Raw genomic sequence first — 14,510 nt, 5'->3', positions numbered from 1 at the left:
AAATGAGCTTATGTGTTCTTGTGTATGCTTGTGCATGGGCGTGTTTATACTTGGTTTGTTGGAAACAGGATGCAAACAATCCATATATTACATTGATTGATTTATCTCGAAATCAATCTGTAGATTTTTAAATTTACAGATGCCCTTTCCTTTTTAAAAAAATTTTATGTGATCATTAAGAAAAAAAATGTAATCAAATTGATCCATTCTTGCCTTACAGCTTCTGGATTCTCTGTCATGGTTAGTGAAGATTTCCCCATTCTCAGATTAGATACATTCACACGTTTTCTTCTGCATGTTTTCATATTTAATATTTAAACCTCTGATCCATTTGAAATTTATTCTAGCATAAGTTGTGAAGTGTGGATCTAATTTTGTATGTTTCCAAATGACTATCCAAATTTCTCAGCACCATTTATAAAATGTCCATCCCCATACTTCTCTTTTAAATTTTCTCACCTGGTCAAGGGAGGATAGCAGTGTAAGAGAGATGAACAAATATTATTCAGACATTATAACAAATCAAGCAATACATGTATACTGATGCAGAAAAACATCTTTCATATGTTCAGTTCAGTCACTCAGTGTGACTCTTTGTGACCCTATGGACTGCAGCATGCCAGGTCTCCCTGTCTATCACCAACTCCTGGAGCTTACTCAAACCCATGTCCATTGAGTCGGTGATGCCACCCAACCATCTCATCCTCTGTCTTCCCCTTCTCCTCCTGCCTTCAATCTTTCCCAACATCAGAGTCTCTTCAAATGAGTCAGTTCTTCCCATCAGGTGGCCAAAGTATTGGAGTTTCAGCTTCAGCATCAGTCCTTCCAATTAATATTCAGGACTGATTTCCTTTAGGATGGACTGGTTGGATGTCCTTGCTGTCCAAGGGACTCTCAAGAGTCTTCTCCAACACCACAGTTCAGAAGCATCAATTCTTTGGTGCTCAGCTTTCTTTATAGTCCAACTCTCACATCCATAAATGATTACTGGAAAAACCATAGCTTTGATTAGATGGACCTTTGTTGGTAAAGCAATGTCTCTGCTTTTTAATAAGCTGTCTAGGTTGCTCATAACTTTTCTTCCAAGGAGCAAACATCTTTTAATTTCATGGCTGCAGCCACCATCTGCAGTGATTTTGAAGCCTCCTTTTTTTAGTTATTAAACTAAAAAAGATGTAAAGGTGAATACAGTATGAGTCAACTTTTGTTTTAAAATTATATATATACATACATACATATAATATACAAGAAAGAATATATATATACAGGGAAAAAATATGGAAAATACCTGGAAAATTTTTCTTCAAACTGTAAATAATGGTTAACAGTGGTTACCTCTAGAGGTGGGAAAAAAGGGGTTGAGTTTTAATTTTTTTCTTTGTATATTTTTGTTATTTTTTTTATAATAAGCACATACTATATTGGCTCAAAAGTGAAATCTGAAAAAAAAGATCATCAGCATACCCTGAACTGCATTCAGCAAATGTTCACTGAGCTCCACCGCGTGCTAGGTTTGCTTGTGTGCTCTGTGTCTGCGTTGCCCCACAATGCATTTTCAAATCATCCACTTTCTCTGTTTCTTGGTTTTCTACTCTGAAAAAAGGAAGTTTTGGAATGCACTCAGAATGGACAATTAGGAGACCTAGATTCTGGTCCCCACCCCTCTGGACTAGCTTGTCAGTTAGTGTATGGCTTCTCTGATCCTGTGCTTCTACACCTGTTAAAGGGGGCTTGGATCAGGTCCTCTCTGCATTGTGCTGTCCCTCTCTGGGATTCTGTGATCTGACAATATTTCCATGTACTCTGCATGCATCATGTGACCAGTCCCATTCTAGCCAGGCTGGCCAATTCCAGTCCCTGACCATCCAGCATTAGCTGGAAAGTAGAATTCAGAGAATATTTACTGTCTGATTATGCCCATTCTGCAGACCAGGATAGATTATTTAGGATAAATTATTTAATTTATATTTAAATTAAATATAGATTATTTAGGATAGATTAATTTATATTTAATTAGTATCACAGGTGGCAAATGTCAGGGAAATTTTGGGGAGGGGAATTAAAAAGGGATTACGTAAGTCTCTTAAGTAGCAAGTTTTCTTTTTGTTGGATAGTGAAGTTATTCTATTTCCTTTAATACCTTTTATTGAGTAATAAGTGTTTAATATAGCTTTTAAAAAATGAGTACAGTGTGATTATGTTATAAAAGCATTCAACTTATGCAAAATCAGCTATATATATGTGATTCTAGTGTTTTGCATACAGCATGGACTTTATATGCAAGTTGACTTTCTTACCTGGTGCTTAGCTGAAGAAACAGCTATCTGTTCCAATGCCACAGGAATTACTGGTTAGATTGATCAACCAATAACTGACCACCAGCAATTGATCAGTCTGAGCACTGTATTTAGTGTACAATTAAGAGAGTTCAATTTTAACTATATATAATTTTTCACATTGGAAGCTGCCATTGGAAGCTAATATTGACAAAAAATATATTTCTACTGTAATATCAATATAAGCTCAATGTAAAAAGTTGAAAAAATATAGCAGCAGAAGAAACTAAAAGTCATCTCTAATCTCTCTACATGGAGATAATGACTGTAATGGTTGTTCAGGTTTATGGCTCTCCAATATTTACTCTAAGCACACATGAATGTGTTAGGATACACATTTGAGATATTATTCTAGGTATTTTGCATTCCTTTGTACTTTGTATTTTATCCTGATGTCATCCCTCACTGCCCTCCACTCTATCAGTGCTTAAAAGTTCAACATTACCTTTTGAAACTTTTGTCAGAATTAAAAAGCCTTGAATATCTAGCTCTGGTATGTCAATATTTTGAAGGTCTATGTCCTGGAGAATTCAGTGCATAACATTGCAAGAGTGGGCTTCCCTGGTGGTCCAGCAGTTAAGAATTTGCTTGCCAATGCAGGGCACACAGGTTTGATCCCTGGTGCTGGAAGATTCCATATGCCTCAGCACAACTAAGCCTGTGTTCAATAACTATGTGCCACAATTACTGAAGCACTGAAGCCCTTGCACTGCAGAGTCCCTGCTCTACAGGGACACAGAGCACTTGCGAGGACAGGAGTGGATGGAGTTGAGAAAAACTATGTGGGCCTTGAGAGGACCCAGCACCGAGCTGCTGCCCAATCTTTGCTCAAGAGAGCACCATCTATGCTGGCAACTGGGAAATGTGTCAAGTCCCAAAGACTACTGTGCCCCTCCTGGAGTAAGCTTTTGTATTACCAGGGCCAAGAAACAAAGTAGGTGTTCCCTCCCTACCATCACACTAGTATCACCCACAGAGATCCGTCAGTGTGTTTCCGGCATGTTGATCACCTGGAGTGAGTGCTGTCCATCTATTCCCCGAGACACTGCTAGTCTCAATTGAATCACCTCCTGGGTCCAGTGCCCACTTTGCTGGTCAACAACACTTGTGAGCCCAGCTGGAGCCCGGGCCCTGGACACCTGGAGGGGCCGTGGTGAGGTCACACAGAAAGACCCAGCTGTGGTTCTTTGGTGAAATCAGCTCTCTGAAACACCAACCCATCCCTTAGACATTCAAAACTGGCACATACTCCATGGCCGATTCAGATAGCCTTCTTTTCCACTTTATAATCTAATCATACATTTCCTCCTGTGATTAATATTTTCCAGGAGAATGATTTTCATGGTTTCAGGGCATGTGCAGGTAGCATAATTTGTTTTTAAAAATCCCCTTTTGTTGGACATGCAGATGATTTCCAGTGTTTTGCTGCTGCAAATAGTGTTACAATGACCTGCCTTGTGAAATCTTTGTGAATGTCTCTGAATTGAAAACAGACTCATAAAAAATGTCAAGCAATCACAAAACAAGGACTATGAACATGATTGTCTGGGTTTTGCTCTTGCTTTCCAAGATTATTAGCAGCCCATAAAGCAGCTGAAGCCTCAGCTGCCTTGCAGATGGGCACAGCCCACAGGGGCTTCATGTGGACTTAACACACACTGGAGAGGGGAAGAAAGGCGGACATAGGAGTTTAAGATTGCCATGGAAACACGCTTCTTGGCTAAATATACATCTTGCTATCTAACGCGTGTCTCAGAGTCTACAATGACCCGTATATGTGGAGTGAGGTGCCACTTTGGGGTCAGCAGTTTCTGAGGAGACTCTGCAGTCCCTAGCAGCCTTTGCCCTCTCCCTTATGACTCAGAAGTCCAGCTAGAGTTGTCTTCACACATGAACAGAAAAGCCGTGAAATATTAATGCTCTGTTACTGACTCTGCTGCAAACACTTGGAGAGTATCAGCCCCTTCCAAATCAATAAGCTTTTCATTATGCATGAGTGCCCCAAACTCCTTTTGGTTACAGGGTGGGAGGACTAGGAGCACAGGCCAGAGGAAGATGCCAAACTGGGAGGGTCATAGTCCCTTTATTCAATGTTTTTACTGCAGAACCAGTTCAGTCAGTGCAGAGAATGAGAGTGTGTTACCCATCAAACAACCCATGACTTGGAGAAGCCCAGTGGGTCACTTTGAATTTTCTACTCTTTCATATTAGAAAAAGGGAAATCATGTTGTGCAGCAGAAACTAACACGACATTGTAATGCAATTATACTCTAAAAAATAAATAATTAAAAAAAAAGAGAAGTGGTAGGATTTTAACATATTTTATCTCTGTTTACACACTCATTACAGTAAATTTGGAGAGTACAGAAAGATATTAAAATTTTTAAAAATTTGCCATTTCCACTCCCTGCTGCTGCTGCTGCTAAGTCACTTCAGTCGTTGTCCGACTCTGTGCGACCCCATAGACGGCAGCCCACCAGGCTCCCCGTCCCTGGGATTCTCCAGGCAAGAACACTGGAGTGGGCTGCCATTTCCTTCTCCAATGCATGAAAGTGAAAAGTGAAAGTGAAGTTGCTCAGTCGCTAGTGGGATGGAAAGTTCGCAGTATTTGCATATTGTGGCTGCCCCTGCAATAGGCATAATTATCAACATTCTCCTTTAGAGTGGTACATTTGTTACAGTCAATAACTTATACTGACACATCACTATCACCCAAGTCTGTAGGGTTCACTGTTGGTGGTGTATAGTCTATGGATTTGGATAAATGTATGAAGACATGCATTTACCATATGACTGTCATAAAGATTAGTTTCACTGCCTTAAAAATCCTCTGTGCATTTTAGGACTTTTAGGGCAATGAATACATTGTATCAATACATGTACACTGAATATCATTGTATATGATACTATGATGAAGCATACATGTTACTGTACATTTGTGCAAACCTACAGAATGTACAACAAGAGTGAACCCTTATGTAAACTATACACTTTGGGTGACTCTGATGTGTCAATGTACTTTTATTAATCATAACACAAGTACTACTCCGGTGGGGGTTGTTGATAATGGAAGAGGACTTGATGGACATGTGTCTGAGCAAGCTCCGGGAGTTGGTGATGGACAGGGAAGCCTGGTGTGCTGCAGTCCATGGGGCAGCAAAGAGTCAGATACGACTGAGTGACTGAACTGAACTGACTGATGCATGTATGGGAGCAGAAGATATATAAGAAGCCTCTGTACCTTCTTCCTTACTTTGGCTGTGAACCTAAAACTTCCCTAAAAAAATAAAGCCTATTATTAAAAAAAAAACAGTTCATGCTTTGCCTACTTATCCCTTAATTTTAATTTATACGTGTCTTTATACTTAAAATGGGATTCTTGTAGACAACATAGAGTGGAGTCTTGCTTTCTGATCCACTCTGTCAGTCTTTTAATTGGGGTGTTTATACTCTTGACATTTAAAATGTTTGTCGATACAGTTGGATTACTATCTACACTATTTGTTTCTGTTTTCTGTTCATTGCCCTTGTTCTTTATTCCTATTTTTGTCATCCACTCTTTTTCCGTTATTTGTAGTTTTACTTGAGCAATTTATATGATTCAACTTTCTCTCCTTTCTTAGCATATCAGTTTTACTTCTTTTTCAGCTTTATTTAAGGGGTTGCCCTTGATAGAAATTGAGCTTCCTAGGTGGCACAGTGGTAAAGAATCTGCTTGCCAATGCAGGAGACTCAGGAGATACAGGTTTGATCCCGGGTCAGGAAGATCCCCTGGAGGAGGAAATGGCAATCTACTCCAGTATTCTTGCCTGGAATATTCCATGGACAGAGGAACCTGGCAGGCTACAGTCCATGGGGTCACAAAAAGTTGGACACGACCACACAACTGATTATGCACGCAGGCAGCCCTAGATAGAATTTGCAATTCATGTATTTACAGATGAATCCAAGTCCACTTTCTTTCTTTTTAATTAATTAATTAATTTGGGTGCACCCAACCAGCTTGTCCTAGTTCCCTGACCAGGGATCGAACCCACACCCACAGCAATGAAATCCAGGAGTCTTAACTATTGGATCGCTAGGGAATTCTGAAGTCCACCTTTAAATAACGCTATACTGCTTCACAAGTAGTGCAAGTACCTATGAAAACAAAATATTCCTATTTCTTCCTCCCAACCTATCACTTCATGGGAAATAGATGGGGAAACAGTGGAAACAGTGTCAGACTTTATTTTCGGGGGCTCCAAAATCACTGCAGATGGTGACTTCAGCCATGAAATTAAAAGACGCTTACTCCTTGGAAGAAAAGTTATGACCAACCTAGATAGCATATTGAAAAGCAGACACATTACTTTGCCAGCAAAGGTCTGTCTAGTCAAGGCTATGGTTTTTCCAGTGGTCATGTTATGGATGTGAGAGTTGGACTATGAAGAAAGCTGAGCGCCGAAGAATTGATGCTTTTGAACTGTGGTGTTGGAGAAGACTCTTGAGAGTCCCTTGGACTGCAAGGAGATCCAACCAGTCCATTCTGAAGGAGATCAGCCCTGGGATTTCTTTGGAAGGAATGATGCTGAAGCTGAAACTCCAGTACTTTGGCCACCTCATGCTAAGAGTTGACTCATTGGAAAAGACTCTGATGCTGGGAGGGATTGGGGGCAGGAGGAGAAGGGGACAACAGAGGATGAGATGGCTGGATGGCATCACTGACTCGATGGACGTGAGTCTGAGTGAACTCTGGGAGTTGGTGATGGACAGGAAGGCCTGGCGTGCTTCGATTTATGGGGTCATAAAGAGTCGGACACGACTGAGCGACTTAACTGAACTGAACTGAACCCTTGCTTCTACCTTGTATCACTGCAGTCATTTATTTCATTCACACAGAAGCATATGGAAGTGTGTATGCTTATATATACAATGGCATATGCTTATATTGTATATATTGGGAAAGGAACTGACAACCCACTCTGGTATTCTTGCCTGGGAGATCCCATGGTCACAGGAGCCTGGTGGGCTACAGTTCATGGGGTCACAAGGAGTCGGACATGACTAAGTGACTAAATGATGGTGATTATGTTGTATATATATAATAAACATGCAGAATCAAGTACATTGTTGCTACCGTTATCTGTAACAAACTATTATCTGTGAAATCCATTAAGAATAAGAAACATAAAAGCTTTTATTTACCTTCATAGATTTCTTCTCTCGCACTCTTCCTTTCTTTATGTGGATGTGAGCTTCTGACCCGTATCAATTTCCTTCCCTTGGAGGAGTTCATCCAGAGGATGTGACCACTTGATGACCCATGAGCTGGACCCAGGAGGTGGGAGGCTCCTCCACCCTCTGCTGTCCCTGAAGCCTGCACTCTGCCCACTGTTCCCACAGTGCGAGCCATTTTCAAAGATGCAGCTTTAAAGCCATCTGTTGTTCAGGCCATCTGGATGGTACGTGTGACTGAACTTTGTTCAGTCCTCTACATAAAGTTTAAGATTCTGGTGGGCAGGTCTGGAGATTGACTTATCTTGTGGTGCCTAAGATAAGCCTCAACCTAATTATTACTGAATTAGGTCACGTGGATGCCTACAGGAGCCCCAGCTGGCCTGGGTGGGGAAGGTTTTTCCCTATTCAACTGGGACAAAAACCGAAGCTGAGGTGGAAGCAATGTAAGCTTTATTCAATGGCCGGAGGCTGGAGAAGCAGGAACTTGGTTACAAATCAACTTCTCGCCTGGGTGAATGATTCAGGCAAGATTTTAAGGGTAAGGTTCATGATGGGGAGGCAACTGCATCGGTTTTCTAAGAGGCAGGAGTCTTCCTGGAACTGAGTTGCTACCTCTTTTCTGCCCATGCATGGTTCTTTAGCATCTGGGTTGGAAGCTGGTGGAACCATCCTGGTGCGGATGGCAGAGAGGTTAGAATTATAATGAGATGGTAACAAGCTGCAGGGTGGTCTTTGCCCCACTTGTGACGCTGAACCAGCTTGCCAGGGTGTTCTTGTGGATGGACTCTTGTTCCTGTGCCATGAACAGGACATGGTTTATTGCTGTTCGGTCGCTAAGTCGTGTCCAGCTCTTTGTGACCCCAGGGACAGCAGCACGCCAGGTTCCCCTGTCCTTCATTATCTCCCGGAGTTTGCTCAAATTCATGTCCATTGAGTTGTTGATGTTATCTAACCATCTCATCCCCTGTCACCCCCTCCTCCTTTTGCTTTCAATCTTTTTCAGCGTTAGGGTCTTTTCCAATGAGCCAGCTCTTATCATTGGGCTTGCCAGGTGGCGCTAGTGGTAAAAAAACCTGCCTGCCAGTGCAGGAGACAGGAGATGCAGGTTTGAACCCTGGGTTGGGAAGATGCCCTGGAGAAGGAAGCGGCAACCCACTCCAGTATTCTCACCTGGCAGATCCCATGGACAGAGGAACCTGGTGGGTTGTAGTTTATGGAGTCACAGAGTTAGACATGACTGAAGCAACTTAGTACGCATGCATGGTTTGGTCTCCTCACAGTCCAAGAAACTCTCAAGAGTTTTCTCCAGTACCACGACTTGAAAAGTTAGTTGTGGTTTTCTGCATTTTACCTGGAGGGAGGGGCAGGGGTATGGTCCTGGGGTCACAGCCTTGGTACCAAGTTCCCTTGTTTGTTAGACCTGCCACCTACCAGGCTGGAGTGTCTGCCTCTTCTTTGTCCTCTGTGTCTGGGAATCTCTTTCAGATTTTCCATGGGAAGCTCTAGGTAGTTTTTTTTTTTTTTTAATATTAAAAAATATATATTTATTTTAAAACATTTTTAACTTATTTTGGCAGTGCTGGGTCTTAGTTGTAGCTTACAGGATTTAATTCTCTGGCTTAGGATCAAACCAGTACCCCCTGCATTGGGAGCATAGAGTCTTAGCCACTGGACCACCAGGTTGTTGGTTTTGAACCAACACCTTCTCTCTGAAGAAACTTCTTTTAACATTTCAAGGCAAGACTATACATTCTCTCAATTTTTGTTTGCCTTAGAATGTATTTATGGTTCGCTTTTGAAGAGGACCTCAGAATACAGAATCCTGGGTTGGAGTTCATTTTTTTCCTCTCAACACTTCAAATATTTCACTCCTCGCTCTTCTTGCTTGCATGGTTTCTGAGGGACTAGGTGGATGTCATTTTTCCTTTGGTCCTTTTAGAGGGAAGGCATGTTTTCCCTCTGGCTCTTTTTAAGATTTTTATCTTTGATTTTCCTCAGCTGGAATATTATATACTTAATATTTCCCCCCATTATCCTATCTGTTCTCTGAGCTTCCTGAATCTGTGGTTTGGTGGCTGATGTTAATTTGGTGAAATTCTTAGTCATTATGATACTGAGTCCAAGCTCATTTTGCTCGCTGCTTGACAGACTAGTATACAGGGACAGGCGTTCCTAGGGCAAGGAATGACGATATTTGGAAAGGCACCAGGCTGAGGAGACGGCGGACAAACGTCTCAGAGAACCATCTTTCCCGAGTCAGAATTCGGGCTCCTTTATATAGCCAGAGTGGGGGGCGGTGGGGGGGCGGGGGGGGGCGGGGGTGGGGTGGGGGGGCGGGGAGGCGGGAGGGGAGGGGCACACTGCGAGGCGACCGGTGATGGGGATGGGAAGCTAACAGCCAATCAGGAAGGCCCACTCCAACGGCTGGGTGTCCATGCCGCGCCTATTATAATTATTGCTTTGAATATTTCTTCTGTTCCTTCTTTCCCCCTTGGTATTCCTTTTACTTGGATGTTGTACCTTCTGTAGTTGTCCTACAGTTCTTGGCTCTTCTGTTCCATTTTTAATCTTTTTCCTCGTTGCCTCTCAGTTTTAGAAGTCTCTAGTGGCGTATCAGGCTTCCCAGGGGGTGCTGCTGCTAAGTCACTTCAGTCGTGTCCGACTCTGTGTGACCCCGTAGACGGCAGCCCACCAGGCTCCCCTGTCCCTGGGATTCTCCAGGCAAGAATACTGGAGTGGGTTGCCATTTTCTTCTCCAATGCATGAAAGTGAAAAGTGACAGTGAAGTCGTTCAGTCGTGTCCGACCCTCAGCAACCCCATGGACTACAGCCTTCCAGACTCCTCCGTCCATGGGATTTTCCAGGCAAGAGTACTGGAGTGGGGTGCCATTGCCTTCTCCCCAGGGTGTGCTAGTGGTAAAGAATCCCTCTGCCAAAGAAGGAGACCCAAGAGGGAGGGTTTGATCCCTGGGGCAGGGTAGACCCCCCTGAGAAAGAAATGGGAACCTGCTCCAGTGTTCTTGCCTGGAGAAGCCCATGGACAGAGGGAGCCTAGAGGGCTACAGCCCATGGTCCCAGAGGAGTCATGTGTATACATGGACTTGTGTATACATGGTGTCTAGATGGAGAAGATATTTGGGGAGGAAAGGACAAGCACTTCACCCAGCTTGGGTGGCTTTCTTAAGTGGGAATACATGAGCTGAGTTTTTAATGGTGACAAGAATTCAGCCAGATGAAGACCAAGCTGACAAAGGGAGCTTAAATAGAGGAAACAGCTCATGCAAAGCTGGAGGCGTGGAAAATGGACAGTGTCCTGGGTGGAAGGTGAAGACTGACGGGGCACTAAGAGAGGCAAGATTAAGAACTGGGTTAGCAGGAGTTATTTTCATTTTGGTCTCCAAGAACTGTGTTTTTCCTGGAAAGAGATCAGAAACTCATAGTTACAGTTGTCTAGTGGCGTATCAGGCGTAAGCATGTCTGTAACACATGCTTGTGCTCAGTTGTGTCCCACCGTTTGTGACTCCAAGGACTGTAGCCGTGCAGGCTCCGCTGACCATGGGATTTTCCAGGCAAGAATACTGGAGAGGGTTGCATTTCCCTCTCCAGGGGATCTTCCCAACTCAGGGATCCGACACATGTCTCCTGCACTGGCAGGTGGATTCTTTACCACTGAGCCACTGCATGTCAGTGAGGCCAAGCTTTACCAAGCAGAATATGGTCCAGAAATCTTTTATTATTATTACTTTTTCCCTAAGGAATCCTCTTTTATTATTATTATTTTTTCCCCTCAGGATCCTCTTTAAGAAGATGTGGGACAAAAGTCAGGTTTGTTTGTTTGTTTTTTTTTTAATGTGGACCATTTTTTAAAAAGTATATTGAATGTGTTACAATATTGCTTCTGTTTCACATTTTGGTTTTTTGGCCTTGAGGCACGGGGAATCTTAGCTCCCCCATCAGGGATGGAACCCTTACCCCCTGCATTGGAAGGTGAAGTCTTAACCACTGGACCACCAAGAAGTCCCAAGGGTCAGTTTTTAAAGGATTTTCATCAAACATAGAATTTAAAATGAAAATTTTGTACCTAAGATAAATTTCACTTATCTAAAAAATTCACTTAACTGGCTTCCTTAGAAACAGTGCTTTTAGGCTTTTTAATTAGAAAAATGTGTAAAAGTAAATATTGAACATAACTCCAAGTATAGAAAAAGCAGGCATTTCAGCTTGAAACAAGGGTGTGTGTGTATGTGTGTGTGTGCGTGTGTCTGTACCAAAGCATCCAGAACTCAAGTGATATAAGCGTGCCCTTCACCTGGAAGACTAGAACTGTAGAACACAATTTACAAAATATTAGAGAATATGAGAGATGAAGGAACTTACAGATGATTTAATGAATTGTTAGAGTTCTAAACCCTTCATGTTAGAAATAGGAATTCTAAGAGTTGGCACGGCATTGTAACTGTTTTTTTTCCAGGAAATGAGACCAAATGATGTCTCAGGCACTCTAAAAATTCTGATGACTTAATTTCTCCACATGCTTTCTTTTCCCCAGAAAGGTAGTTGACATACTGGGACCATCTTGGGCCTCAATTCAGGAAGTTTAATAAAAATAACAAGTATAAATTTTGTTATTTTGGGAGCACTTTCTGTATTTCCTACACTGTGAAAGCATTTTCTATTTGTTATCTTAAATTTAAAAAAAATTGCAATAAAATACATAGAACAAATTTTGTCATCTTAGCCACTTTTAAGTGTACAGTGTAGCTGCTAAGTCACTTCAGTCGTGTCCGACTCTGTGCGACCCCGTAGACGGCAGCCCACCAGGCTCCCCCGTCCCTGGGATTCTCCAAGCAAGAACACTGGAGTGGGTTGCCATTTCCTTTTCCAATGGGTGAAAGTGAAAAGTGAAAGTGAAGTCGCTCAGTCGTGTCCGACTCTTATCAACCCCATGGACTGCAGCCTACCAGGCTCCTCCATCAATGGGATTTTCCAGGCAAGAGTACTGGAGTGGGGTGCCATTGCCTTCTCCGATACAGTTAAGCAGTATTAGGTAATTCACATTTTTATGCAACCATCACCACCATCCATCCCCAGAACTCTTTTTATCGTGCAAAACTGAAACTTGATACCAATTATGGAACAACTTCTACTACCCTCCTGGCAACTACCATTCCACTTTCTGTCTCTTTGAACTTGACTACTCTTGTACTTTATATAACTGGAATTATACAGTATTTGTCCTTTAGTGACTGGCTTATTTCACTTAACATAGTCCTCCATGTTCGCCCATGTTGCAACATGTATCAAAATTTCCCTCTTTTAGGACTGAATTCCATTATATCTATATACCACCATTTGCTTATCCAAACGGTTGCTTCCTTCTCTTGGCTATTGTCAATAATATTACTATAAATGTGTTTTAAAATTATCTCTTTAAATCCTTGCTTCCAATTTTTTAGGCATCCTCATCCATGGATTCTGGGTCAAATGGTAATTCTATTTTTAATTTTTTAAAGAAGAACCTTACTGTTTTTCATGACAACAGCACCATTTTACATTTTTACTAACAGTGCACAACAGTTCCAACTTCTCTATATCATTGCCAACCCTTGCTATTTTGTTTTCTTTAAATACCGATAGCCATCCTAATGGGTGTGAGGTGGTAATTCAGTGTGGTTTTGATTTGCATTTCTCTAATGATTAGTGATGTTGAGCATCTTTTTATGTGTTTACTGACATTTGTATATTTTCTTTGGAGACACACCAGTTCAAATCCTTTGTCCATTTTTTAATTGGGCTTGGTTTTTGTTTTGTTGAGTTGTAAGGGTTCTTTATGTCTGCTTGCTATTAACCCTTGATGAAATAGATCACTTGCAAATATTTTCTCCCATCCTGTGAGTTGCCTTTTCACTCTGTTGATTGTCTCCTTTGATGCACAGAAGCTTTTAATTTCATATATAGATCAATTTATCTTTTTCTTTTTTTTGCTTTTGTTGCCTGTTCTTTTGGTGACATACCCAAGAAAACAATGCCAAATCTAATATCATAAGACTTCTGTAGGGTTCACGCTTATATTTAGGTCTTTCCTCCATTTTGAGTTGATTTTTGTATAGGTTGTAAAGCAAGGATTGCATTTCATTCTTTTACATGTGGATATCTGGTTTTCCCAACATTATTTGTTGAAGCCACATGACTTTCTTAAAGCCACCCAGCTAAATGGTAGCACAGATGGGAAAAAACCTTAGTTTTCTGTTTTTAAGTTTTTAAGTCTTCCCCTCTGGAGAAGGCAATGGCACCCCACTCCAGTACTCTTGCCTGGAAAATCCCATGGACAGAGGAGCCTGGTAGGCTGCAGTCCATGGGGTCGCTAAGAGTCGGACACAACTGAGCGACTTCACTTTCACCTTTCACTTTCATGCATTGGAGAAGGAAATGGCAACCCACTCCAGTGTTCTTGCCTGGAGAATCCCAGGGATGGTGGAGCCTGGCGGGCTGCCGTCTATGGGGTCGCACAGAGTCGGTCACGACTGAAGCGACTTAGCCGCAGCAGCAGGAAGCCTTCCCCTCTATTCTTTGTTAGTGCCTCCTGGCCCACTCTTTTAGGTAACTGAGGCATTACTGTCATCACACACAGGTGTGATGGAGCTTACACTCTTGAGTACACTTGCATTTTTAAGGAAGAATTTCTTGCTCCTAATATTTTTGAATAAGTAAAGAAATCACCGCCTGCTCAAATGGTCATCCAGTGTCCCCCTCTACTCACCATTCTTCTGAGTTTGGAACAAAGGCAAAGCAAATCACAAAAATAGTCACTTGTCATTTGTACTTTATTTCATATAGTTACCCTTACTAAATCCCAGGGCCCCTTAAGTACCAAGCATCTTTCCACAGGGAAAGCAAACAGGCTTGCTCAATGAGCTGTAAAAATATTAAAATATGAATTATGAAATGATTAAT

The sequence above is a fragment of the Bos indicus genome, chromosome 21 (assembly GCF_029378745.1).
Source record: "Bos indicus isolate NIAB-ARS_2022 breed Sahiwal x Tharparkar chromosome 21, NIAB-ARS_B.indTharparkar_mat_pri_1.0, whole genome shotgun sequence".
NCBI classification, from domain to species: domain Eukaryota; kingdom Metazoa; phylum Chordata; class Mammalia; order Artiodactyla; family Bovidae; genus Bos; species Bos indicus.
This window is presented reverse-complemented; position numbering follows the sequence as displayed.